This window comes from Chelonoidis abingdonii, chromosome 4 (assembly GCF_003597395.2).
Source record: "Chelonoidis abingdonii isolate Lonesome George chromosome 4, CheloAbing_2.0, whole genome shotgun sequence".
NCBI classification, from domain to species: Eukaryota; Metazoa; Chordata; order Testudines; family Testudinidae; genus Chelonoidis; species Chelonoidis abingdonii.
In genome coordinates, this window is record NC_133772.1 from 33973910 (window position 1) to 34001075 (window position 27166).

The window sequence follows — 27166 nt, forward strand, 5'->3', positions numbered from 1 at the left end:
AAAGTCATGATTTGCTGAAACTCATTGTCCTGTTTATATGTGTGTATCATCATGTATATGAAGTTATGCAATTTTACTACATGTGTGTTACTGAGGCCTGTTCTGAGCCCATAGTCTAACTGCTTAGCAATAACAGAGACCATAAACAAAAGACCTGCATGTCATCCCCAGAGACACATCGGGCTGCATGGATACAGATGGTGAAAGCAAGATTTTACCATACATATGAAGGATACTTGACAGCTCACACAGATAGTGGGGCTGCCTAGCCCCATGGCACAGGTGGATTTTCCCAGTCTGAGGAGATGAGTATAAATAAGAGACAGTGACATCATCACTTCACCTGCCTCTCCTCCCCCATCTCTACACAAGTGAGCAAGATTGTCTGGAAGAAAAAGAAATCTTCATTGAGACAATGGGAAGGGCTGGTCATAACTAGAAGGCATTCCAGTTAGCATGAACTGCTGTGAAGTTGTGGGTGAGAGAGAGAAATCTTTTTGTTTTTAGAATTATTACCTTGGTAAATTTAGGATTTAGGTTGTGATTTTATCTTTTATTTCCTTTTTGTAACCAATTCTGATCTTCCTTGCCACTACCACTTAATCACTTAAAATTTATCTTTCTATAGGAACAAATCTGTTTTATATTTCATCTAAACCCATAGGGTTTTGGTTGAAGTGTCTAGGGAATCTACTCGGATTACACAGACTGGTACATGTCCATTTCTCTTTGATGGAATGCTGGACTTTATCAGCTGGCGCTGCTCAGTAAGTTACTGAACAGTACAACATGGTACACTTCTGGAGTGCAAGGCTGGGACTAGGGATATGCAGGTTGCCCTATATGTAATTCAAGAGTGGCTGGGCACTGCACCATGGTATGTCTGGGGGGACTTGCATGATGGAGGCTGGGGTGATTGGTAGAGTGGCAGCTCACACAGCAAAGCGAGGCTTTCTCCAGACTGGAGAATTAACGGGGCACAGCTGCCCTACAATCCAGATTGTACCCTGGGGGCCATCACAATAGTCACCCTTGAAAAGTAGTTTAGGACTCCTCCAAAGACCCCTTTTCAATTATGGGTAACAAGATCTGCACCATAGGCAAGCCTCTGTTTCAGTTTACAGCTGATTTTTCCAAGTGCTTTAAAATCCATGTGCATTGGCATATTGGCCTGAAAACTGCTAGCCCTGTCGAGGACCCAGCGTGGCGTTTGTGGTTGAATCTTGGGCTCCTTTGGTCTAGGGGTTTTCAGGCTACAGCCCCCCACTTTGCCCAGCCACTCGCAACAAATATCCTGCTTTTAAAATCTCTTTTCTTCTACTACTCGTTAGCACAGAGCTAGGGAAAGCCCCGTCATCTCCTGCCTCCCTGCTCAGGCTAAACTCAAGCCCATAGTGTGTGTTTGAGGATATTTCAATCTGTGTGTAATGGAGCCTGCAGATGTGTTATATCTGAGTGAGCAAGTCGATGGCTCTGAGGTGAGTGTGTTCACTTGTAACGGCCAGATTAGCTGTGCATCAGGCCTAACCACAGTAGCAGCATCTGTCCTGTTAGCTCTTTCCCATCCCCCTGACCTGTGCCTTTGTTCTCCATTCCCACCTGAGGCTTCAGGATCCTTTATTGCCCCCCACACCACCTTGCTGAAAAACCTGAGAGCCCATAGAGAACAGAAAACAAACAAACCTTCTCCCAGCTGCCCAAACTGTCCTTTTCCCTGCACAGGCTTCCAAAAGCATTATAGTAGCTCTTCCCAACTTGCTATTATAAGAAGAAAAGATGCTGGACTTCCGAAGTAACAAACACTTACTGTGTTGTAGGGTTGCTAGCCTGTCTCCAAGTGCCCTAGCACATAGTGGAATCTCCATCCTTAGAGGTTTTTAAGGCCCAGCTTGACAAAGCCGTGGCTGGGATGATTTAGTTGGGGATGGTCCGGCTTTGAGCAGTGGGGTGGACCGGATGACCTGTTGAGGTCTCTTCCAACCCTAATCTTCTATGATTCTCTGTGTGCTTCTGATGAAAAGACTCACTGCATAAAGATTCTCCACCTCTGTACAATGCTGTGGGTAATTTGGGTTCCTACTATCATTACAGTGTTGACCATAATGAATAGGAAATGGGAACAATGAAACAAATGCCTGGGAACTATCCTTGAGGACTCCCCTAGTCCCGAGGAATGGGAGAATTCTTGTGCATTAGCACAAACTATGGCAAGAAATACAAACTCTAAAGGGCAACATTAGTTCTTGATTCATGATCTTTATGGCCCTCCAGCAAAACTGACACATAAATGGTATGTCCAGGATAAATGAACTGTTGGAAATGAATGCAGAAAATGCCACTTTACTAGCTTTGGAACTGTGTAAAATTATAAAGTCCCTTGTAAATATACAAATAATAGTGAATGAAGGATAGTTCTTGAGTCTCCTGCCTGCACTGACAGAGACTGAGAAGGGAGGTTACAGACCCCTCTGTCTCATGATCTCACATCTCTCCCTCCACTAGGCCATGACCCCCTTCTTCCCTCCTGCTCATTCCCCCCACAAACCAGCTACCACTTCCAAGGTCAGCCCAGTAGTGGAGCAAACCCAGCTCCTAGTCCTGTGTCTCACCCTGAGGTAGGAGGGTTGGCCCTGACAATCACTACCCAGCTCCCCTACCACAGACGCTCAAATATGTTGACAAAGTCCCTGGTAATGGTACGGTTGATCTTAGAAGGGGCAGGTGTTGCTCACCCCGCAACTGCTGTCCTGGCTAGCGGCAGGGCAGCCAGGCCACAGCCATGTTGGTGAAGTGGTTGGCACCCACCAGCTGCATCAAATCTCTATGACCAGATCAGGTTTTATGTTTTTCACAGCATCCAGCTCTGGCCGGGTTTCGTTGTTTACACTGTGATAGTCCAACCTGAAGGGGAAATGAGGAAAGAAAACAAGGTGTTAATTCTCTCTCAGACATGATGCCTGAGCCCACAGTCCCTCTGAGGCCCAGCGCGCTGCCCACCACTGGCTTTAGTATCATTACTCCTTGTATTGCGGTGGTGCCTAGGAGCCCCCATCATGGGCCAGGACCCCATTGTGCTGGGTGCTGCACAACCACAGAACACAAAGATGGACCCTGCCCCAAGAGCTCACAGTCCCAGCTACCTGCCAGAGCCCCCGGATCTGTGTCACTGTCGCTCCCCTGCCTGCTGGCAGTGAGCTCAGCAGATGCTTTTCACCAGGGGAAGAGGAGAAGAAGCGCTGGTGCAGTCTGTAGCCTGGTCTGCTCCCCCCACACCCCACTCACCCTGTGAGCTCTGGGCAGGGACAGCAATGTCCTTTCTGCACGTAAAGGGCTGGATTGTGAAGCCCTTGCTCCGGATGGGAAGCGCTTACTAACATGGACAGTCCCATTGGTCGCTGTGGGGCTATTCAGCACTCACAGGCAGCAGGGGCTGCAAAATCCATGGAAGCAACATGATCTCAACTCTCGTTGCTGCAGGGGCTCTTCACACCCCGTCCCCACAGGGCTTTGGTAACACAGTTCTAGAAGGGGGTGAGGTTTCAGCAGCTGTTTTGGGGCTGCAGACTTGTTTAACTTTGGTAAACCAAGTGCCAGCTCTGGCCAAGGCCACAGTCATTAGCTAAGAACTGACAAACTCATAGCTGGAAACCAAACCCGCTCACTTGTATGTTTATTTTGGAGAAAACTGGTACTAGTCTTATAAAAATGTATTTAGTGTTTAGACTGTATGAAACGCTTGTCAATTGCTGCCTGCATTGATTCTCTGGCAATGTCTGTATTCCAGGCTATAAAGAAATATGTAGCTTTGCTTTATAACTCAGGGGCACTGGAATGGAAGGGGAGGGCCAGGGGGCCATCACCCCATCACTTTTAAAAGTGGGAGAGCTTTGCCCTCCCACTTTTTACCAGCCTTAAGGGCAAGCAATGGGGAGAAGGGGGCAGAGAGGAGCGTGCAAGGGGCAGGGCCTTGGGGAGAAGAGGCAGTGCAAGGGCGGAGCCTCAAGGGGAAAGGGTGGCATAGGGGAGGATCCACAGTTCAGGCACTGGTGACCCCCCCACCCCCGCACACACACATTTCTAGGGAGTTTCCAGCGTTCCTGTTATAACTGTGAAAATGTTTGCTCTGAACTTGTGGACCCCCTCACCTCCCCTGTCAGGAGGCCTATCAAGAGTAAATGAGCCATTGAGGAATATCACAATACAAAGGATTGGTGAATGGCCCTATCACATCTTGGAAATGCTACAGGCAAGGGAGCTCCTTTCATGGACTGGAAGGCCAAATGTAAAAAATAAAACAGGGTCAACAAGAAAATACTTAAGCTAATACGCTTCTTTGTGTCCTTTCAGTCTTCCTTTCTTTTTCTCTTTCTGTTTGTCTCTCTTTTAGTCTTTATCCCAGGATTTATTGTGGTAATAGTGGCAAATTAGCTGAGTGAAGGAAGGTTCCTTAAAGTTCTCAGTTCTCCTTACTGAAGAAAATAACTTCATGTTCTAACACGACAATACCCTGCCTTAGAGTGCACTAAAATACACCATATTATCCAACTTTTAAATAAGTAAACTACATCAATATAGCAGTGGGAGAAGAATGAGAGCTATTTCTTGGTTGAGGTGTGATGCTGTATGATTAAAGATGACCATTTGTATCACTGATATTACCACTATTATAAAATGGCAACAAATTTTGTACCAAGTGTTTTCATGTAAGGTGTCAATGGAAAAGTTACAATCTATCAAGTACGATTATCCTGGTTAAATCCATGTATCATCTTTGTATCTAAAGTTATGAATATTGGCTATGATTTGTCTCTCAAACATATGTCTTGTTCCTGGGTAACTCCCCCTAGATAGATTTACATCACAGTGAGACACAGATTTACATCACAGCTGGACAGCTATGTGTTGATGGCCTACTAAGGGCACTCCACTCTCAGGGTACGTCTACACTGCACGATTATTTCGAAGTAGTTTAAACCGATGTTACTAAATCGGTTTGCGGTGTCCACAGTGCGATCAAAAATCGATTGCTTAGTCCATGGTCCAAGGCTACCATCGATTTCAGGAGCGGTGCACTGTGGGTAGCTGTTCCTCAGCTATCCATAGTTCCCACTTCCGTGTTGAGAGCACAGTGCCTGATGGGCAGAAACATTGCCCCGGGTGGTGCTGGTACAGCCTCACCCCTCCCTTTGTGAAGGCAGCAGACAACCCTTTGGTGCCTTTTCGCAGAGTGCATTGAGCAAACGCCATAGCACAGCAATCATGACCCTGAGATCACAAACGGTATTCTGACCGTTGTCAACACCTCGCGTACTCTCGTGCTGACTTACTGAACAATGAACTGCAAAGGCAGGAGGAGGCAGCTATTGCTGAGCGGCGAGACAGCGATGACGAGATGGAGGCAGAATTCTCCATACGCTGGCCCAGCGTTTTGGAGCTACTGCTATTAACGGGGCATCTACTACCCATTGAACGCCGAATTTGGGCACGGGAAACAAGCACAGACTGGTGGGACTGCATTGTTTGACGGTGTGGGACGATTCGCAGTGGCTGCGAAACTTTCGTATGCGTAAGAGCACTTTCTTAGAACTTTGTGAATGCTTTCCCCTGCCCTGAAACGCCGTAATACAAACATGAGAGCAGCCCTCACAGTGGAGAAGCGAGTGGCAATAGCCTCTGGAAGCTTGCAACGCCAGCAGCTACCGGTCAGTCAGAAATCAATTTGGAGTGGGCAAATCTACTGTGGGGGCTGCAGTGATGCAAGTAGCCAAAGCAATCGTTAAGTGCTGCTACGAAAGGTTGTTACTCTGGGAAACGTGCAGGTGATAGTGGATGGCTTTGCTGCAATGGGTTTTCCGAACTGTGGTGGGGCCATAGATGGAAACATATCCCTATCTTGGCCCAGAACACCAGGGCACCCAGTACGTGAACCGCAAGGGGTACTTTTCAATGGTGCTGCAAGCACTGGTGGACCAAGGGACGTTTCACCCACATCCACGTGGGATGGCCAGGAAGGGTTCATGACGCTCGCGTCTTCAGGAGCACTAGTCTGTTTAAACGGCTGCAGCAAGGGAATTACTTCCCAGACCAGAAAATAACCGTTGGGATGTTCAAATGCCTATAGTTATCCTGGGGACCCAGCCTACCCCTTGATGCATGGCTCATGAAGCCATACACTGGCAGCCTGGACAGTGGTCAGGACGCTGTTCAACTACAGGCTGAGCAAGTGCCGGATGTGGTAGAATGTGCATTTGGTCGTTTAAAGGGTCGCTGGCGATCATTACTTACTCGGTCAGACCTCAGCCAAACCAATGTCCCGCTTGCTATTGCTGCTTGTGTGTGCCCACAATCTTTGTGAGACTAAGGGGAGACATTTATGGCTGGGTGGGAGGCTGAGGCAAACACCTGGCCGCTGAGTCGAGCAGCCAGAGACCAGGGCGATTAGAAGAGCACACCTGGAGGCACTGCGCATCAGAGAAGCCTTGAAAACGAGTTTCAGCACGGCCAGGGGTACGGTTGTACTCTGTTGCTTCCCCTGATGAACCCTCCGCACTTTATACTTATTCAGTGTAAGCAACCACCCTCCCCTTTTCATTACAGTTTCAAGACATAAATTCTGTATTTAAAATCATTATTATTCATAAAAGTAATTATCATCTGTTAAAATCATGATTTTTCCTTACTAGATTTCCCTGTAACAACCCACCTCCCCCTTCGTATGTATTCTGTATTACAAGAACTATAAAACAGAGAATTAGATTGTCCCTGCTGCTCTTTGAACAGAGGAATTAAGCTACTATCACATGTAGCGTAATTACAGCCTTTTCCTTGAACTCTCTGATGGTGATAGTCGTGTTGCAAACAGTCCTTCCCACAGTTCTTACACTCTGGGGTTTGATATATGTACTGTTCTTCAGTGAGTATTCATGCTCAGACACTCTGCTGCTACTCTATTAGCATCTTCGTGACCATCTCCTCTTGCTAATTTCAATTCTTGCCCTAAGCTCCTGCTATCCGTATCTTCTATCGTCTCCTAACTGACTGCCTACGTATTGCTCAGATATCCGTATCGTGCGTATATCGTGTTTCTATCTGCATACTTTCCCGGCCTTTTACCTTCGTTCTACCACCTCCTTTCCAATCGTTGCGTGTTTATGCCTCTCATTTCTTGTTACTTGCATTGGACATTTCTGTTAAATTCATCTCTCTTCTTCTTCTTCCTCTCCTTATTCACATCACTCCCTCTTATCATATCTTCATCTAAAATCATCTCATAATCAACCATTTATAATATTAATATACCTTTACATTCAATACATTTTACTCTTTCCATATAACACTTCCACCTTGACATACACATCTCATCTCTTTACAATTCTCATTTTTATCTTAAATTATTCTTCTTTGCTTTCACGACACATACCATTACTCCAACCGTACTTCCATCAACTATGTACTTTATCTTTTAAAATTTACTCTCTGCCTTTCATAATACCACAGTTATCTATATATATCCTTCTCTTTAATAGTTAACGCTCAAATCCCAAACCCCTCTGTCTTTTCACATCCACCAACATCTCATCTATCTGTATACGTATCTTCTTAGTGATCACCCTACATGCACCCCCCTCACGCTTTCTTTATTAATAATCTCTTCCATCCTAAACTTCTTCTCTATCCCTCCTCCCTATTTCCCCCCTCTCTTCCAGTATCAAAATCGCCATTCTCCCCCCTATTTACATTCCTTATTTTCTACGAATAACCAATATATATCTCTCTCCTACATACCACCTTATCATTCTTTTATCCAATCCTTCATTCAATCCTTCAATCCTCAGTACCAATTTCTTTGCCATTATGCAATGCCTTCAGTGCAATGCCTTCAATGCCTGCAGTACCAAATGTCTTGCAAAATGCAATGGCGTTGAAAAGTTACCTACTATGGGGGAACGGAGAAGGCTGTCTTGGCCAGAAATGTTCTCATATAGCATAAGGGTTTTTGAGTTCCTCCACGATCGATTCATGGAGATTAATTTGGAGGATTTTCGCTCCATCCCCAGACATGTTAACGAAATTTTCCTGTAACAGTAATGGCTGCGACTGCAGCAAAAGCCCTGGTGTCAATGCGATCTAAAAAAACCGTCTTGTTTTAATCCGTGTTTGGTACAGAATGAAGGGACACTTACCGGAGGTCGCTTCCATGGCTTCACTGTCTGGGCTTCTCGCTTGGGAGCGCAGGGACTGTGATTCTTGGGTCTCAAAAGATCCTGGCTGTTGGGGTTTACGGACTGCTGTGTGCTATCACCACGGTCATCTTCATCCTCAAATTCGTCTCCATCTTCCCCCTCGGCTACATCCTCAGAAACACTTGATATTTCAATCCCAAAGTCTGAATCCACGGACAGGGGTGGGGCACTGGTAGCGCTGAACCCCAAAATTGCATGTAGTTCAGCATAGAAGCGGCATGTTTTCGGCTCAGAGCCTGACCTTCCGTTTGCTTCTCTGGCTTTCTGGTAACCCTGTCTAAGTTCCTTCACTTTCACTCGGGCACTGAAGGGAGTCTCTGCTGTGCCCTTTATCAGCCATAGACTTTGAAATTCTTTCAAAAACTTTTTCATTTCGTCTTTTGGAACGCAGTGCTGTGAGCACTGAGTCCTCACCCCAGATAGCGATCAGATCCAGAACCTCCTGTGTGGTCCAAGCTGGCGCTCTTCTTCGAATATAGGAGACTGCATTGTGACGAGTGCAAATGAGCTCTCTGTGTGGTCACCTGTGTGTGTGCTGACCCTCACGGTGGACAATCAGGAAATGGAATTCAAAAGTTCGCGGGGATTCAGGCTTTTTCCTGTTTACCTGGCCAGTGCATCACAGTTAGTGTCCGATGCTATCATGAGTGCCCCTGTGACAATGGTTCTGAAACCCAAATTGGGAGTGGCTCACTTGGGGCAGAGTCAATCGCTCCCTTCTGGTTTCTAAAAATTGAGTATGTCCTGCCTGGACTGTCATAGCCACGACTGCCTGCCTCCAAGTGCCCCCCCCCCCGTTTATGTCACGAATAAGTCTATGTTTCTTATTCTTGTATTCCTCACGACTGCATGACAGAAATGGGGGGTGGGCCCTGCCACGGTAGCTGCGGAGGGTTGGGAGAGAAGTGAAGCAATGGTTGCGGTTCTTGCCAGGGGAAGAACCCCTGTTAATACAGCCATGGAGTAGCTGCGCTCTTCTAATACACTTGACTCTTCCTTCAGAGGAGTAGCCGTGTTAGTCTGGATCTGTAAAAGCAGCAGAGAATCCTGTGGCACCTTATAGACTAACAGACGTCTGTTAGTCTATAAGGTGCCACAGGATTCTCTGCTGCTTTGACTCTTCTTGTAGTCAGGACTGACTCTATTTTTAGACAGCATAAGGGAGGGATTGACTCAGTGGCCAGTGAGTCAATCCCAAGTTTGCTTTTGCGTTTGCCCCCCCGGCTGATTTTAGCCAGGGGCACTCATGATAGCAGCGGGACAGTTCAGAGAGAAGAGAGATAACCGTCATGTCATTGCCAGTTTTCTCTGGCAGTAGACGGTACAGAACGACTGGTAACCATCTCTGCTATCATTGCAAAAGCAATTGAATGCTGGTGTGTAGCGCTCGAGTGTCGCCTCTGTCTCCACGGCATCTAGTACACAAATGGTGACGGGAAAAAACAAAAAGCCGACGGTCTCTAGTGCTGCCGTGCTATTGTTTCTGCAAGGGCAATCCAGGAGAAAAATGTGCGAAAGGACTGTCTGCTGATGTTTTCCCGGAGCAAGGAATGACTGACGACATTTACCCAGAACCCCGTGACCATTAACATTAGCATCAGGGGCCGGGGGATCATGGAGGACGGAAGGGGGTGCTGAGGACTCCCGCTATCCCACAGTCCTCAGCAGTCTCTTAAAACTATTTGCATTCTTGGCTTAGCGCCCAGTGTCTGTAGCTTACAACACGGTGTCTTTTATGGTTCACGGAACAGCTATTCAGTTTCCTTCCCCTACCCCAGCACGAGAAATGAAAGTTAAATAAAGCAATCCTTGAGTACTTACAATGTCACCCTCTTTTTACTGAATGCTACTGATAGAGGCGAATCTGCAGCACTGAGGAGCATTAGAGCTTTGCACAGTGGCAGTATCATAACCAATGAAGTTAATCTGAGGTGTGATTATTGCTACTTGAAAATCCGCTCCTCTTCCTGGTGGTAGATGGTACAGTACTACTGTAGACAGCAGAAACTGTTACCATCTCCCTCTTTTTGTTACACTCACCAGTAAATGGGACAGAACGGATAATAACCCTGTGTAAAATTTTTGAAAGGAAAATGGGGATTAACTCACTTGGGACTGAGTCAATCCTGCCCTTTACGGTTAATAAAAATAGAGTCAGTCCAGACAAGAATAGGATACAGTGTATTAAAATCAGTGTAGCACAGCGCAGCTGCTCCGCATCAGTATTCACAGAGGGAGCCGCTGCAAGTAACGCAACCGTTGCTTCCCACCTACCTGGGCTACCACAGCAGTGCCCCCCCCACCCATTGTTGGCATGATGTTATGAAGAATGCATGAATAAGAATCACAGAGTAGTTACTGAGATCAAATGAGGGGGAGGGAGCCACCATGGGCTATGACAGTCCATGCAGTTCAGAATCTTTTCTTTACGCAAGAGAGGAAGGGGTCTGATGAAGCTCAGCCCCCAGGTGATAAGATGAAGACAGTTACCAGGCGTTCTGTACCATCCACTGTCAGAAAAAGGGAGTCATTCCCATTTTCACCCGGAGCCCCCGGCCACACTCAGCCAGGAGCACTCACTGGGCAGCCGTCTACCCCTGGGAGGGGCAGAGGAGCGGATACTGCTCTTCACCGCAGCAGCATCGCGTCTGCCAGCAGCATTCAGTACACAGAGGGTGACATTTACAGTACTCAAGGAATTATTTATTTCACTTTTTTTACCGTGCTGGAGGGGGGAAAAAACTGACGAGCTGTTCCGTGAACCACGCAAGACACCGTGTATTACGCTGCAGACATTGGGCGCGCAGCCAAAAATGCAAATAGTTTTTCAGAGACCGCTGTGGAGACTGGTAGCTGTAGTCCTCATTACCCCCTCCCTCCCTCCATGACCATCCGTTTGAGTGTCTGGCTTCCCCGTTACTGTTGTCACGCACCGCTGTGTATCCTGTAGTTTATTTTTCAAAGGCTTTGGCATTTCCTGTTCTTTAACGGAGCTCTGATAAAAGAGATTTGTCTCACCATACAGCGATGACATCTGCTATCTCCCGTAAGGTTCAATGCAGGAGATACTTTTGCATTTGAACTGCATCGCCACCCGTGTGATCAGAGCTGGACACGTGAAAGCAGGAAATGTCACTGTAAAGCTCTCGGGATTTCCCTGTTTACCGGCACTCCGCATCCGAGTTCGGATTGCGGACCAGAGCGGTCAGTGGTGCACTGTCCTGCCTAGAATAATAGGCAAGTGTAACAGAGATCCAGTGTATCAGAGAGCACAGGTGCTCCGTGTCAGTATTCACAGGGGTTGCCCCTGCAAGAAGCGCACCCGTTGCTTTCCTCCTCCTCAACCTTCCTGGGCTACCGTGTCAGTGCCCCTCCCCCGTTTGTGTCATGAAGTATTAAGGAATACCAGAATAAGAAAACAGAGACTTGTTAGTGAGAGAAAATGATGTCGGGGGGGGAGGCACTTGGAGGCAGCCTCCCGGGGCTATGACAGTCCAGGCAGAATGGACTCTATTTTTAGACACCATAAGGGAGGAATTGACTCATTGCCAAGCGAGTCAATCCCAAATGTGATTGCAAAAAATTTTCAGCCCAAGTTTCAATGATTAAGCTTGTTATTAGCCGTTCTGCCTATCTACTGCTAGCGGTAGCAATGTTGCCCTCGATGTTGAGAAAATTTAGGCGGTTCTCCTGGATGGTAGGCAGTCCTGCAGAACCGTCTACCACCAGAGAGGAGAGAGATGGAGAGGAGCGGATACTGCTCTTCAGTGCTGTAGCGTCCCGTCTACCAGCAGCATTCAGTACACATAGGGTGACATAGAAAGTAGTCAAGGAATGATTTCTTACCCTTTTTTTTCACGTTGTGGGGGGGGAAGAAAACTGAGGAGCTGTTCCCTGAACCACGCCAGACACTGTGTTTGACCCTACAGACATTGGAGCTCTGCCAATAATGCAAATAATTTTCAGAGACTGCTGTGGACTGTGGGATAGCTGGAGTCCTCAGTACCCCCTCCCTCCCTTCATGAGCGTCCATTTGAGTCTCTGGCTTCCCGTTACGCTTGTCACGCAGCGCTGTGTATCCTGCAGTTTTTTATTCAAACGCTTTGGCATTTCGTGTTCTGTAACGGAGCTGGATACAACAGATTTGTTGTCTCCCTACAGCGATCAGACCTAGTATCTCCCGTACGTCCATGCTGGCTCTTTTGGATTTGAGACTGCATCGCCAGCCTGCTGATCAAGCTCCACGCTGAAACAGCAGGAAATGTAATTCAAAAGTTCGTGGGGTTTTCTGTTACCTGCCCGCTGCATCCGAGTTCAGATGCGTGTCCAGAGCGGTCACTGCAGCACTCTGGATCGCCGCCGGAGGCAAATAACGTCGATTTCCGTCCACACGAAACCCTAATCCGAGTTATCACTATCGAATTTAGCGCTACTCCTCTCGTTTGGGAGGAGTTCCGAAATCGATTTAAGGAGGCGGTTAACTCGATATTAATGACAACGCCGTGTGAACGGATACAGCGTTAAATCGGTATATCGGCCATTAAACCGATTTAAAGTCGCAGTGTAGACCTGGCCTCACAGTGGGCCACTGAAGCAATGTATCCTGCCCAGACAGCTCTTCCTGCAGATGCCTCAGACAGCAAGGTGCCAATGCCTGCCCCTGTGATTCAGCAAACCCAGAAAGGACACGTGATGAGGACACGTGACCTACAACTTCATCTTTTACCAGTAACTTCCCATCCTCATGGCAGAGATTATAAGAGGCACTTGACACATCTCTGTGTTGCTTCTTTCCTACTGCAATTTTGTAAGGATTGAGGACCTTTCAATCTTTTGGAAGTTACCGGAGAGCCTTTTGCAAGCCAGCAATCTATTCCATCACTGCTACACACCTGATACAAGGACTTTGCATTCATTTGTGTGTATGACATCTAATAACCATTTTAACTCTACTCTTTTTTTTAATTAATAAATCTTTAGTTAGTTTGCTAAGGATTGACTGACAGCAGGATATTTGGGTAAGATCTGAGATCTAGACTGAACTGGAGGTAAGTGTCGGATCCTTTGGGATCAGTAAGAACCTCACATATGGTGAATCGGGTTTTCAATAACCCCTCACTATATTAGACCTGTTTGTCTGGATGGGAGCCAAGGGCTGGAATGCCTAAAGGGGACTGTCTTTGGCTTCTGGTTAACCAATGCGGTCCTGCATAAGCTTTTTTATTATTGTCTTTGTGAATCTAATTATAGAATAAACCACCAGTTTGGGACATTATCAGCCCTTGCAACCTGCCCTGAGTGTGGCGTTCTCACACTGTGTGCTCCATCCCAGGCATTCAGTCACAGGGGGTATGGACGGTAACACTGATTCTAGTCAAAAGAACTCAATCATGGCACCATGTTAAACATAAAATAAAGGGACTCAGCTGTATCTTACCACAATTTCTGCAGTTTGCAGTCTGGGTGTTTCAGTCCCTCACACAGCAGCTGCACTCCGGAATCTTCCAGCGTTTCCTCCCTCAGGTCCAGCTCTGTCACGGTCCAGCTGGTGCTGAGAGCGGAGGACAGCTCCCTGCATCACCCAGCTGTTAAATTGCAACCCCACAATCTGTGGGAGTCAGAGATACAGAGAGGAAGCTGTGCTTATCTTTGCTCTCTTCACTGATGTCAGTGTTGTCTACAAGGAGTTTCTTTACTCTGGACATGTACAGATACATCACAATGCTCCCATTGGCATGACAGCCCCTGGGGGTATTCCTTTCCTTGGGCATTTCTTCCCCCAGAAACTAGGATTTCTCTCTCCCCACGCTTCCCCTGCAGATACTAGGACCTCTCCCCACTTCCCTCCCTGTCTATGGCCAAGGGGGGCTACCCTCCCTCATTGAACCCCTGACCCTCCACTCCCAAAATGGGAGAAAGGGAAGATTGGTGCTAGGAAAGCTGCCCTCCTATGCCATCGAGGGCCCTTAATTGCCTTGGCCAGTCCTGAGCCTAGGCCCTTCCTGGGATGATTCTCTTCCTCTTCTCTCTCCTCTGGCCTGTTCCCTTTGTCGGGGAAAAGAAGACCACCTCTGTGATTTGATCAGACAGCCGGATGCACCTTTATTGCATATACACTTGTGCACAAGCGGAGGCCAGCATATGCCCTAGCAAGGGTTAAGCTGACCTGCCTGTTACAAATGTTACTGAGATTATAAAGGTTAAAACCGCAAAACGTCACACATAGATACAGCCTTATTTAGAATACAAATTGCTAATGCTGCAAAACATAACTAGTATTTACCCTATGGCATACATATTGCTATTTAGCAAGCAACTTTCACACATTTTCCTATTTCCCTGTTATTGTCTTTGCCAGTCAAGTCTGCGGTTTGACCGTTTTAGCACTTTTTCTGTAGTCCCGACAGCAGACTCAGCTGTTGTAACTTAACAGATCTCCTAGTTTCCCTTTATCCAATTCTAGTTCCTCTTTTTGGGGCCCTGACTACATCTTTCTGCCTTGGCATGCCCTTTATACAGTAAAATAAGCTAAGCTAAGGCTTTAAATTGTTTTTGCTCAAAGGCCTAGGGCCTAAGATAGTAGGGGAGGGGTTATTTTCCCTATCACCTTTCTCCTCCTCCTCCTGCCCTCCAGCTTCTCCCCCCCTCTCCCCACGGTGCAGTTAGGGTCTGACAGGAGGCAAGTCGCAGCCATTGTCGAGGGGTCTGGTGTGCTGGATTCAACACTGAAGCAACACGCTGCGAATGGTGCTCTTACATCCCATGTGGGCCCTGCTGTCCACATGATCTTTGTTCCTGGAGCGTGTTTACATGGTTCATCAGGGTCCCCATGGGGTAGTTACAGCGCAACACAGAGCCCGTGGTTTGGGCAGTGACTTCATCAGTGCCCTGAACTTTGTTCAACGTTGCCATGACTTGTGTCTGATCAGACTCTCACCGTGCAGTCCGGATACTGCCAGGGCCAGTGCATGGATGTTTCGTGCCCTAGGCAAAACTTCCATCTTGTGCCCTCCCCCGTCCCCGAGCTCCTGCCCTGAGGTACCCCTCACCCCCCGTAGCAGCTCCCTCCCTCCACCCTGAGGCGCTCCCCACTGCGGCAGCTCCCCACCCCCGACCCTCTGCCCTGAGGCATCCCCCCCGTGCCCCAGCTCACCCCTGCCAATCAGCTTAGGCGCCGCAAGCCTGGGAGGCGGGAGAAGTGAAGCAGCCACGGTGTGCTCAGGGAGGAGGCAGAGCAGGGGTGAGCTGGAGCGGGGAGTTCCCCTGCGTGCCATCCCCACCCCTTACTTGCTGAAGGCAGCCTTCCCTGCGCTCCCCTGCCCAAACTCCCTTTGCCTAAATGCCACTCCCCAAATGCCTGTGCCCTAGGCGATCGCCTAGGTTGCCTAAATGGTTGCACTGGCCCTGGGCACTGCCACAGGAGTGGTGTAAAAATGTAAACATTGGGAGGATTATTAAAAATGAGGGAGAGTTGGCATCTCTGCTGCCACCAAGAGTTCAGCTGAGGTACCAGAAGCAGGGGCCAGAAGGTGCTAGAAACAGGGCAGACAGCTATGCATAGGGCCTCAGCGGCTCCTCTGCTCAGTTATGCTCGGCCACCCCAGGCTCTCAGGCTCCATCTGCTCTTTCAGCTCGGGGTGCAGCTCCCAGCGGTAGGAGATACACCCAGACTGGCTGTATTAGAGCTGGCACACAGAAAATAAGGGTGTGGCTGTGGTGGTGGAAGCGGCTGGCCACGCTGTATATGTATCTGTCTGAGACACTCGGCACGTGCTCAGGGCAGCTAGCCCCTCCCCTCCACACACACAGTGCTGCGGCTACACTGCTATTTTTGGCACACAAGTTCTGTCAGACGTCTCCACTATCTGGGAATTACACCCCAGCTCAAGATGTAGATGCACCTTCAGTTATACACTTGCTGTCTGAGCTGGAAGGACACTGTAGATTTGGCCTGAAACTACTTGTAATGAGGAGTAGGGGAGTGTGTGCCAGCCCCAGGGCCGGTGCAAGGATGTTTTGCGCCCTAGGCAAAACTTCCACCCCCGCCCTGAGGCGCCACCCCCTGCGGCAACTACCCCCCCTGCCCTGAGGCGCCCCCTCTTGTGGCAGCTCTCAGCCCCCCACCCTCTGCCCTGAGGCATGCCCCCCGCCACAGCTCACCCCTGCTCTGTGCACTAGCGCGAACACTCCAAGCACACCATTGCTGCTTCACTTCTCCCGCCTCCCAGGCTTGCAGCACCTAAGCTGATTGACGCCGCAAGCCTGGGAGGCAGGAGAAGTGAAGCAGCCAGGGCATGCTTTGGGAGGAGGCGGGGCAGGGGTGAGCTGGGCCGGGGAGTTCCCCTGCGTTCCACCCCCACCTCCCTTACTTGCTGCAGGTGGCCCTCCCTGCTCTCCCCTGCCCCAGCTCGCTCCGTCTAAATGCCAGCGGCAACCAGGGCGGATGAAGATCTGGCTGCTGTGGTCGCTGCCGAAGAAAATGGCGCCCCCCCAAATCCCAGTGCCCTAGGCGACTGCCTACATTGCCTAAATGGTTGCACCGGCCCTGTCCAGCCCTTTTGTGGAAAACACATTAATATTTATTGTGCACAGCCCGTTTGGGAGAAGAGTGCATGTTTTAGTAACATCATCATGTGCTGCGTTTAGGCCCTAGAAGACACTGGGCTCTGTTCTCAGATGTACCAAATTCACTCAGCACTGCTTGGAGGTGAAGAAATTGGCTCTAAGCCACCTTTGTGCTCCCTTGATCCAGGGCCAGATGGGAGTCAAAGTGGCCTCTGGTCTGACTTAGATCAGCCCTGAGGTTCCTGTAAGTTACCCTAGGGGATTTGCCCTTGTGGAGCACCAGGCACTCTGCCCTGCCCCTGACATACACCTTCATGCTCCTCCGCATCCCCTAGGCTGAGATAGGGGAGACGGTGGGGAAGGATGGCATTAAGTTGGCTTCATCTGCTTTGCACCACCCAAGGACGACCCTGTGTCAGGGTCCTTTTAGGGCAGTTGCCTAGTCGCCCTGCACTGCTGAACAGGAGCTGGGGGTGGAGCCCACTACGTTATTCAATTGTTTAACTAGTAAAACGTAACTGCTTTAAACATCACTGGTCTGTGTTCTTTGCCATCAGTGGGGCTGGTCCATGACTGGGTTCCACGCACTGTAGGATTGTGAACCTGGAAAGAAGAGTGTAACTCACAACACCACAATGTTAACAGGCACCAACTAATGGAAATCAGCTGTTACTTACTGCAGTTTCTGCAGTTTGCAGTGTGGATGTTTCAGTCCCTCACAGAGCAGCTGCACTCTGGAATCCCTCAGGTTGTTATCCTCCAGCTCAGGCTCTGCCAGGTGCAGCTGGTCAGTGCTGAGAGCAGAGGAGAGATCCCCACAACAAGCAGCTTTGAGAATGCAACACCTCAACTTAGAGGAGACAGAAACATACAGACAATAAAATGAGAACCTGTTTATGCCCATTCTCTGCCCCCCGTCCTTTCAGCTCAGTGTGTATCTCTAAAGTGATTCCTGATTCAAGACAGGAGAGAGAAATTGTTTTATTTATGTTTTTAAAAGAACTACACACATCTTCAGGCTCCTAACCCATAATTAACACTACAACAAACCCCAGCAGCATTAAAATAATTAGTCAAAGAAGAAGTCAGCCAAATGCAAACATCTCTTTCTCACCTCTCAGCTCTCTTCAAAACCCTGATTAGTGTCTTTTGCAGCATGTCTGGAAGGTCACCAGTCTCAGGTTAGTTCAGACTAAGGGGCAGAGGAGCAAATTCCAGAGTCCCAGCACCATCCCTGAGAACGCCCTGCCAGGCACCCCCCCCCTTTTTTTTTTTTTTTTTTTAAACAACAAGAGATAAGCTCTGGTGCTAGTGCTTAATGCAGCTGTGGTAAGCCAGTATGGGAGAGGTTATCCCTCAGACAGGCTAGTCCCTGGCCATTTCAGGTGCTATAGGTCATAACCAACACCTTAAATGCCATCTGGAGACCAATGAGCTGGCAGTGCAGATCCCAGAGCAATCGAGTCATGTGCTTCCAGGGAGATGCTGTGCTCAGTAAGTGACCCTCTGTGTTAGCACTAGCTTCACTCTCTGAATGCTTTAAGGGGTAACCCCTGCTATCTATAATGCTTTGGTAGTGAGTGATGGCACTGTAAGGGCTTCTCTAATTTTTATCCATTAAAATTTGTGGTAAATTGGGCAGGAGTAGACAATAGGGAGGTCAGACAATTATTTAATGACAGTCAATGTGGATATTCAAAATGTTAAAACTTTATTACCGTTAAAACAAATTGTCAGTGTCACATGTCAAGATATAGACAGCAAATATCTTTAACTCAAATCCTAAGAAGTTCTCAAGCAGAATTTTTCTTATTTTGTCCATCACTGATAGAAATATGTGTTCGTTGGTTTGTATGTGTACGATGAGAGTGATGTATACTGACATTTACCGATAAAAATCTATTCCTTCCAAGCCTAACTTTAAGAGATCAGCTCAGGCTCCCTTGCACAATTGGGGAATGGTAGGAAATAGGCCTAAAGGAATCTAAATTAGCCTAAGGAATTCTGGATGCGAGGGACTGATTGAGGGCAGCAGAGCCACACAGGGCCAGGGACTTTCCTAGTGGAACTGTTGCAATGTCCTCTCTATGTTTCTGGCCTGAAATAGCACTTAGCCTGCTACTCTGGGATTTGCAGAACAATGAACTGGACCTTCAGAGCTAAGTAGATTTGCCAGCATTGCCAGCATCTGTGACTGCTGCCTGGAGAGATGGACAGGCTGAGAAAGAGAAGCCTGAAAGTTTGGTTTCCCTACAGGTAGTCCCCAGCTAATGATAATTCCAGCTTCAGTTCTTTTTTTTTTTTTCCTTCTTACCTCTTTTTCTGTCTCTTTATCTAGTTGTAACCCTTCTGCAAGGCCAAATTGATAGCAGCAAGGGCTGGGTTCAATACATAGGGGTCCCTTCCCTACAACATAATGCAAAGCCAGCTCGAGCCCCCACCCAGTGACCTGGGAAAATCTTACACACACCCCTGGGTGCCTCAAAAAGGCAATACTTCCTCTCTCACAAGCACAGAGTCTCGGTGTAGCAGAAAAGGTTTAATTACATGAGATAAACAACAAGCATTAAATTGGGAAAACACCTCAACTGGAGTTCAGAGACCAAAAACTGTGAGCAAAGACCCACCCCAGGAAATTGGGCTGTGTCATTTTCCCTGGGCTCTTGAGTCCAGCAACCCCCAAATTACCCACAGTCCCAAAAGTCCCACAATCCAAAAGTCTCTGTCCTGGTCAGTGCAGCCCCAGAGTTCGAGAGTCTATCTGCAGAGATCCCCCCGCTTAGCCTGGGTAGAAAGGGGCACTTTACGTGGTCCGGGGCCACTGCCCTGCCTCTCTGTGGGGTTCTGCTTTTGCCTTCTCCACGAACTGCTCCGCTCCACCAGCCGCTCTGCTCCACCAGCTGTCCTGTGATCCACTCCAGCTGTCCCCGCAAACTGCTCGGCTCTGCTCGCTCCATGGGCTGCTCCACCCGTCCCACAGCTGCTTCACTCTGCCAGCTGCTCTGCTCCACCAGCTGTCCCGTGATCCGCTCCAGCTGTCCCCACAAACTGCTCCACTCCACTTTGCCAGCTGCTCTATGCCGCAGTATAGCTTCAGGCTCCCCCACTAGTTAGCACAGTACTCAGTGCTCTCAGCTTAGTAATTCCAACTCTTTAGTGATTTCAGTTCTTAGTGATTTTAGCTTATAGTAGGGGAGCTCCAGTGCTAGTGCACCATTAGCCCAAAGTGAGTCAGCTCAGTAACCTGTATCTAGATTCTTAAGGGAATAAAAATTCAACTCTGACATTCCACAGTGGAGAGAGGAGTGGATGAAACTGGTGCTTCTGGCTCACACAAGGCGCCTACACCACCAGCCACAGATACCTGTCCCCAGCCTCTCTCAATTCACTGGGTTTTGGAACCCATGTCCCTTATCACTTAATTGATATTGAGACATCTGTCATAAAGCAGTCTCATAGTTCCTCATTTACATAATCAGGGTGACACCACTTTATTCCTCCTGTCCCAATAACAAAGAAATTGGGGATCCCAGAGCTGTCAAAATAACCATCCCTGGCTGCTGTGGGCTATGCTAGGTGGGATGGGTGTGCCAATGCAAATACCTAAAATTCCTTTCCACACTCCCCATAATTCACCACCAGATGTCAGAGTAGGGCTTATCCTGGACTCTGCTTACATAGTTGTTAGGCTTTATCCCAGCATTAGTTCTAGTGAGGGTGGTAAAGGATTTCAGTCATGGAGGATGATTCTAATCAAATTGTGAAAGTCTGCTATAATTGTGTTTTCATTCATACTGAGAGGATAAAATAAGCCAAGCACCTACAGTAAAATATGCTTCACTTATGGTGCCTGAAGAGCCACTGTGTGATCCAACTTTTATCTAGTAAACTATGATAAATCTACATGACAGTAGATAATCTACACTGACCCATTCAATGACTCTGGGCTCAGCTCTCCTGTTCCAGCCCAGGTGCTCTCAGTTGGACCAATTAAGAGGGCAGGACAGCACCTGGGGGCTCTGTGAGATTCAGAGTAGAGCTGGTAAGCAGCTGAGTTAAGCTTTGGCAGGTATAAAAGAAAAAAAACAAAACAAACAAACAAAACCTGAAACCAGTCTAGAAAATGATACAGGAGATAGAGGGGAAGACTGGTTGCAGGTTAGGAAAAAAACAGGGTGGACATGCCAGAGTTAGAAGAAGAAGCAGCTGGCAGAAAGACAGGCAAGAGAAAAAGAAAAAAAAAAACTGTTCAGTATTGAAATCACTAGCCAAGGATGCTTAGACATGTGAATCCTCTGAAAGTGGCAGAGTGGATTTAAAGTGTTGAAGACATGGGCAGAGCTACATGGAGATTTATTAACTGGATGTAAAAGCTAAAAATAAGCGGGGAAAGGAAACAGTAAAATAGTATGGAAACTGAAAGTAAGCTGCTGACTGCCTAAGTATCTGATGAAGACAAGAGGAATTGTCTATGGGGTGCCAACAGTGCTTAATTTGAGTTAGCTCTGAGCCCCAGCACCTCCCAACTCGGCAGTTCAGAGCTCTGGCACCTCTGGGCTTGCTGCCTCAGTTATGAAAGTAAAAAAAGTTGCTTGAACCATGACACCTCCTTCATTACAAATTAAGCCCTGGGTGTCAATCAAAATGACTGAAGATGAGGTAAGGCAAAACCTAGGGCATGACAAGGTACTATATGTGAGGAGGTTAATTAGCAAGGCAGGCAGGGGAAGGAAAGCCCTCAACAGCTGTGCTAGTTGCATTTAAAGGACAAACCCTGCCAGGTGGGGTAACAATAAGATACCAGATTTTTTTGGACCAAACTATATATCCCACCCCTGGTGAGGTGCTGCAGATGCCAAGTTTGGACATGTGGAAAATATATGTAAAGGGAAAAATTACATGCAGTAAGTGTGCAAGGGAGAACTCTTATGACAATTGTCTGGAAGGGCAGAATTAAAGTGTAGCGACTGTGGAGGAAAGCACAGTGCATCATATGGATGTTGTATAGGAGCAAAGCAAACGAGAGAGAAAAAAAAAAAACACACAAGTTACAAATAGCAGAGCATATGTGGAAGCTACTAGGAGGCATCTAGGGCCAAAAGGGGAAGAAGAAAGGAGAGTCAATAAGGAGAAAGTGATAAACACACAGCAGAATAAATCAAAGAATTTAATGAGTGATAACAGGGCAAATAGGAGATGACATTATGTCTAGACAAAGAGGTTTTAGGTTACTGAAGTAATAAACTGCACATAAGAGATGGGCAAAAACACAGAGAAAATGAAAATTATAGGTAAAGCAGCAGAAAAGTACCTATGTGTTAGCAACTTAACAGAACGGCTCCATACTTGAAGTGAAGGAAATACTGAAGGATAAATAGAATGGTACAGTTTTCTTTATTTTCTGTCCATGTACTATTAGGCTAGTACATTCAGAGAGTAAATTATCCTTGATAAGGATACTAAACCCGATATCGTTTGCATATAAGAAACATAGTTAATAGGAAAACTAGATTTCAGAATCGCAGGATACAGCATCTATAGGCAAGACAGAGAAGTAGGAAGCGGAGGGAGAGTTTGTACATTCATTAGGGACAACATAAATTATCTTGAATTGAGGTAAAGAAACTAAATATAGATTTTAATGCTATTAAGATTCCTCTGCAAAATAAATCTGCATCTTTGAGAATATATATAATATATACAGCTCCTGTGGAAAACTGGAGATTACAAATTTTACAAAGATAGCTGAAGATGCAGCGGGCCCACAGATTATATGTGGAGACCTAAACAGCCATAACAGATTGTGGGAAAGTGGGGGAAAATCGTAAGAAGAACAAATTTGTTCATGAAAATACTTTAGTAATCCCGAATGAGGGTACGCCCATTAGGTTTAATGCAGCTAATGGAAATCTCTCCTATTTAGACCTGGGAATTGTCAAGCAGTATATAGCAAGCAAATGCAGCTGGGAATTCAATGCAGAGGGAATGGGAAGCGATCACTTCCTTGTACTTATAGTATATTGAGGTAAAGACAACACTGAGGATGGAGGAAGTCTCTCTGTTTGGAACATTAAAAATGGGGAACTATTTAGAAGCAAATGGAATGAAAGTATTACTGAACAATGTATAAGGGATGACATTGAGGACTTTCGTAGCAATATAACTAAGGAAATCATGATCGCAGCAAAGTTAGCTATACCTAAGACACCCAGTTACCCTAAAGGTAGAAACAATGAACCATGGTGGAATGAGGAGAGTCAAAAGACACTTAAGGAAAGGAACAAGGCCTATGAGAAAGCAAAACACAATGAGGAGTGAGGACTTAATGAAATATAAAAGAAACAAGGCAATTGAGCAAAGGGGTATTAAAGATAAAATAAGAGCTGGAGAAAGTACTGTGGGAAAATAAATAAAAATACTAAAACATCAGAGATAAGTAGGTAGATGACAACAGGGAATGGAATATGGAGTAATGGCAATTCTATACCATGCTTCACTGTAGAAAGCAAAGGGATTAACAAGCTCTAATGGAGAAAAAGCAGAAGCTCCAGCAAAAATATTCCACACTGTTAGTAATACAGAAAATCAGAGTGAAGAAACCTGCCTGAGGAAAAAAATTCAGTGAAGAGAATCATGAGAAATGGAAGAGCTCGGAGGAGGATGAGGATACAATTTTAAATGAAAACTTCTGCAGGATGGATCATCAAAAAGCTATAGATAAAAGCAAAAACTGCACCAGGCAAGGATGGTATATGTAAGGGAATGCTAAAAACATCTGGATGAAGGGAGTCTGAAAATACTGCTAAAATTGTACAACAGTGTATGGGGGAAAAGGTGAGCTACCAACGGAGTGGAAACATGTGGTTGTAGTTCTGGTGCGGAAACCAGGCAGGCTGCTAACAAAACCTGATGCATACAAGCCAGTTGCTCTTACATCTTGCATGGGTAAAGCCATGGAAAGAATGGTGACTGAAAGATTGCCAATATGTCTGGAGAGAAATGGACTTACAGACAATGATTAAAGAGGTTCAGGAGGGGAGGGAGTACAGCTGGTCACATAGTAACAGTAGAGACGGAAGCACAAAAAAGTATGAGAAAAATGAAAGTAACTTTCTTAGATATTGGAAAAAAACATATGATATGTTATGGAAAGAGGACTTATTGCATAAAATAGCATCTATTGGCAATTATTCCATACAACTCTCAAGCATTTAGTTTAGCATCATAAATGAACCTAAGAAAATTAGACTCAGTCCAAACCCAGGCATTTCATACTGCATATGGTGCCTTCGTCATGACCTCTTTGCACGTAATACACATAGCTGCTGGCAAAATGCCTGTAGCTTTAAGAATGAATTATTAGACAACTTTCTGGGCAAAAAAGTCATAGGGAACAGGGAAAACGGAAACACTAAACAAATATAAGAAGAAAGCTGTGAATTCAGTGGACAACATGGAGGGAAAAACCCAAAATGTCTCATATTAATAGGATTAAAGTATGGACAAAGAAACTAAGAGAAAGACTTAAAAGAAGTGAGCATATATAGCCATGGGAAAATGCATTATAGGTAGAAAAATCACACATGCACCCTTCCCGATATAAATGTGGAACTACACTATGAAATTAAAACAGAAAAGGAGAGTTAAATGTATTACATTTGGCAGATCAATATGTGACAAAGTTTACGCTAAAATAGCTAGTCAGAGCATCAGGAAAATGGGACACCATTAAGAAAGCAATATTACTATTTAAAAAAATACTAGGAAAAGAGACTAGAATGATATTATGGAATCCAGCACCTGGTGGTTCTTGACTCAGCATGTGAGCCTGCTACACACACTATGCAAGAAGAAGAGTGGGAGAGCAGGCAGGAGACGGCAAGAGATGAGAGCTGCCAGAGAGAGAGAGAAGGTGTTTCCTGGCAGAAGCCTAAGGCAGAAAAGCAGCAAGAGGGATTTGCTCGCTGGCATCCCTGAGCCAGACAGCCAAGGCCAAGGGTAGGAGGAGCAGCACAGGGAGATTGCTTCTGGCTCTTAAGTCAGAGCCAAGGGCCAGAGAAAGCTGAAGGAAAAGGGAGCAGAAGAGAGCTGCTGACGTCTCCTTGCTGGAGAGCTGGACCCAGAGGAACAGTGAGAGGTCCAGGGGAGTGAGGGTTGCTCCCAGCAGAGAGGCTGTGCCCATTCCCAGTGGGAAAAGCAGGGTTGTGCAGCTACAGAAGGAATGGCTGGGGTGGCTGTCCCTGGCAGAGGGACAGAGCAGGACTGATGGAGACCAGTGTGGCAGAAGACACCGGGATAGTGAGAAAGAAGCCGGGTTTTAAAGACTACTTGTCCGGGACTGATGTGGACTAAGTTGTGGGACTTCTGGTTATGGACTATTTGTACTATGTTTTGATTACTAAACTATGTTCATTGACTCAAAGATAAGCTTGTATGGAGTTACTGGGGACCCAGAGGGAAACTGAGGCAAGGAAGCACTTGCAGGACAACCCAAAAGTCATCGGGGTTGCCCAGGAGGAGGCCATCCGTTCACAGGGTCTCTTTCCCACACCTTGGGAAGTTGTGGGTGCTTTTTCAAGGATTAGTGGATTCATAGTAGGGCTCTTGATTCATCGCAGTTAACTCATGTGACTAACTCAAAAAATTAATTGTAATAAAAAATAATTGTGATTAATCACAGTTTTAATCACATTGTAAACAATAGACTACCAATTGAAAGTTTGGGATGTTTTTCTACGTTTTCAAATATATTGATTTCAATTACAACACAGAATACAAAGTATACAGTGCCCACTTTATATTATTTTTATTACAGATATTTGCACTGTAAAAATGATAAACAAAATCTCTTCATCATGAAAGTGCAACTTACAAATTTAGATTTTTTTTGTTACATAACTAAACTCAAATAAAACAGTGTAAAACTTCAGAACCTACAAGTCCACTCAGTCCTACTTCTTTTTCAGCCAATTGCTAAGACAAACAAGTTTGTTTACATTTATGGGAGATAATGCTGCCTGCTCCTTATTTACAATGTCACCTGAAAGTGAGAACAGGCATTCATATGAATCATAGAATATTAGGGTTGGAAGAGACCTCAGGAGGTCATCTAGTCCAATCCCCTGCTCAAAGCAGGACCAATTCCCAATTAAATCATCCCAGCCAGGGCTTTGTCAAGCCTGACTTTAAAAACCTCCAAGGAGAGGGATTCCCCCACCTCCCTAGAGTGTCACCATTCCGAGTTTGCCTTCACCACCCTCCTCGTGAAAAAGTCTTTTCCATAATATCCAACTAAACCTCCCCCCGCTGCAACTTGAAGACATTTACTACTTGTATCTGTCATCAGGTGACCACTGAGAACAGTCTAAGATCCATTCAACTCTTGGAACCCCTTTTCGGTAGTTGAAAGCAGCTATCAAAACCCCTCATTTCTTCTTTCTGCAGACTTCACAATCCAGTTCCCTCAGGCTCTCCTCGTACATGTGTCCAGCCCCTAACGTTTTTGTTCCCCGCCGGCTGAAACTCTTTCCGTTTTTCCACATCTTTTGTATGGGAGGCCGCAACTGTTGGACACAGTTATTCAGATGAGCCGTGACAATGTCGATTTTAGAGAGAAGGATCACTCGTTGATTCTGTTAGGCAATGCCTAGTAGTACGGCAAAAAGGCATTGTTCGCACTTAGTGGGCATATCTCAGGGAACGTCTCGTGCATCGTATCCTGAGGTGAGTGCTCCTGTGTTACACTCTCCGCTTAGGGTCCGTTTTGGCGTGCGACAGAGAACGCAAGAGTATACCAGTTCGACGCGTAGCATGTCAGCCATGTCGCGTCCGAGTCGGAACAGTGCAAGGGGAGGCGTCCGCCCAAGGAACAGGACGCGCATGGCCTGGGGCAATCGCGGGATCAGGTGCGGTGTCAGCAATAGTATCGTGGCGAGTTTCCCCGCTGGGTTTGTATCTGAAGCACAGCCCCCTTTTTACGCTTCAATTTCGTCTTTTTAAGACAAATCTTATGATTTCGACACGCTCCGCTTCGTGTGTTTTGTAGTCCGGTGCATGGTGAGAATAACTGGTATTGCTCGCGATCGAAAGGCAGAGCCACCCACAATCGGTGCGAGAACTAAAGCCGGCCGCACGCAATCAGGTTATTTAGTCAGATATCTGCCATTCGTGTGAGAACTCTACCCTTACATGCTACAGTACATATGGCTCTACCCTGATGAGCACCCGACGGTCTGTTTTTTGTGCACCCCCCACGGTTGTCCACATTTGATTTGCCGTGTAACCCTTAGTTATTATCGCTTTTTTTCCTCTCCTGCTCTCTGCATATTCCACAACGGACTAAGTTGCCTTTTGACCGC

The 27166-nt window shown here is 46.7% G+C and overlaps 1 protein-coding gene and 1 pseudogene across 1 annotated transcript in view; one reads left to right on the top strand and one right to left on the bottom strand.

Moving 5' to 3' along the window:
* LOC116836373 (NACHT, LRR and PYD domains-containing protein 12-like) overlaps positions 1-27166 on the bottom strand; it is a 596145-nt gene that overhangs the window by 146890 nt on the left and 422089 nt on the right. The window lies entirely within an intron of this gene.
* LOC142046841 (U4 spliceosomal RNA) lies at positions 10130-10287 on the top strand (annotated as a pseudogene).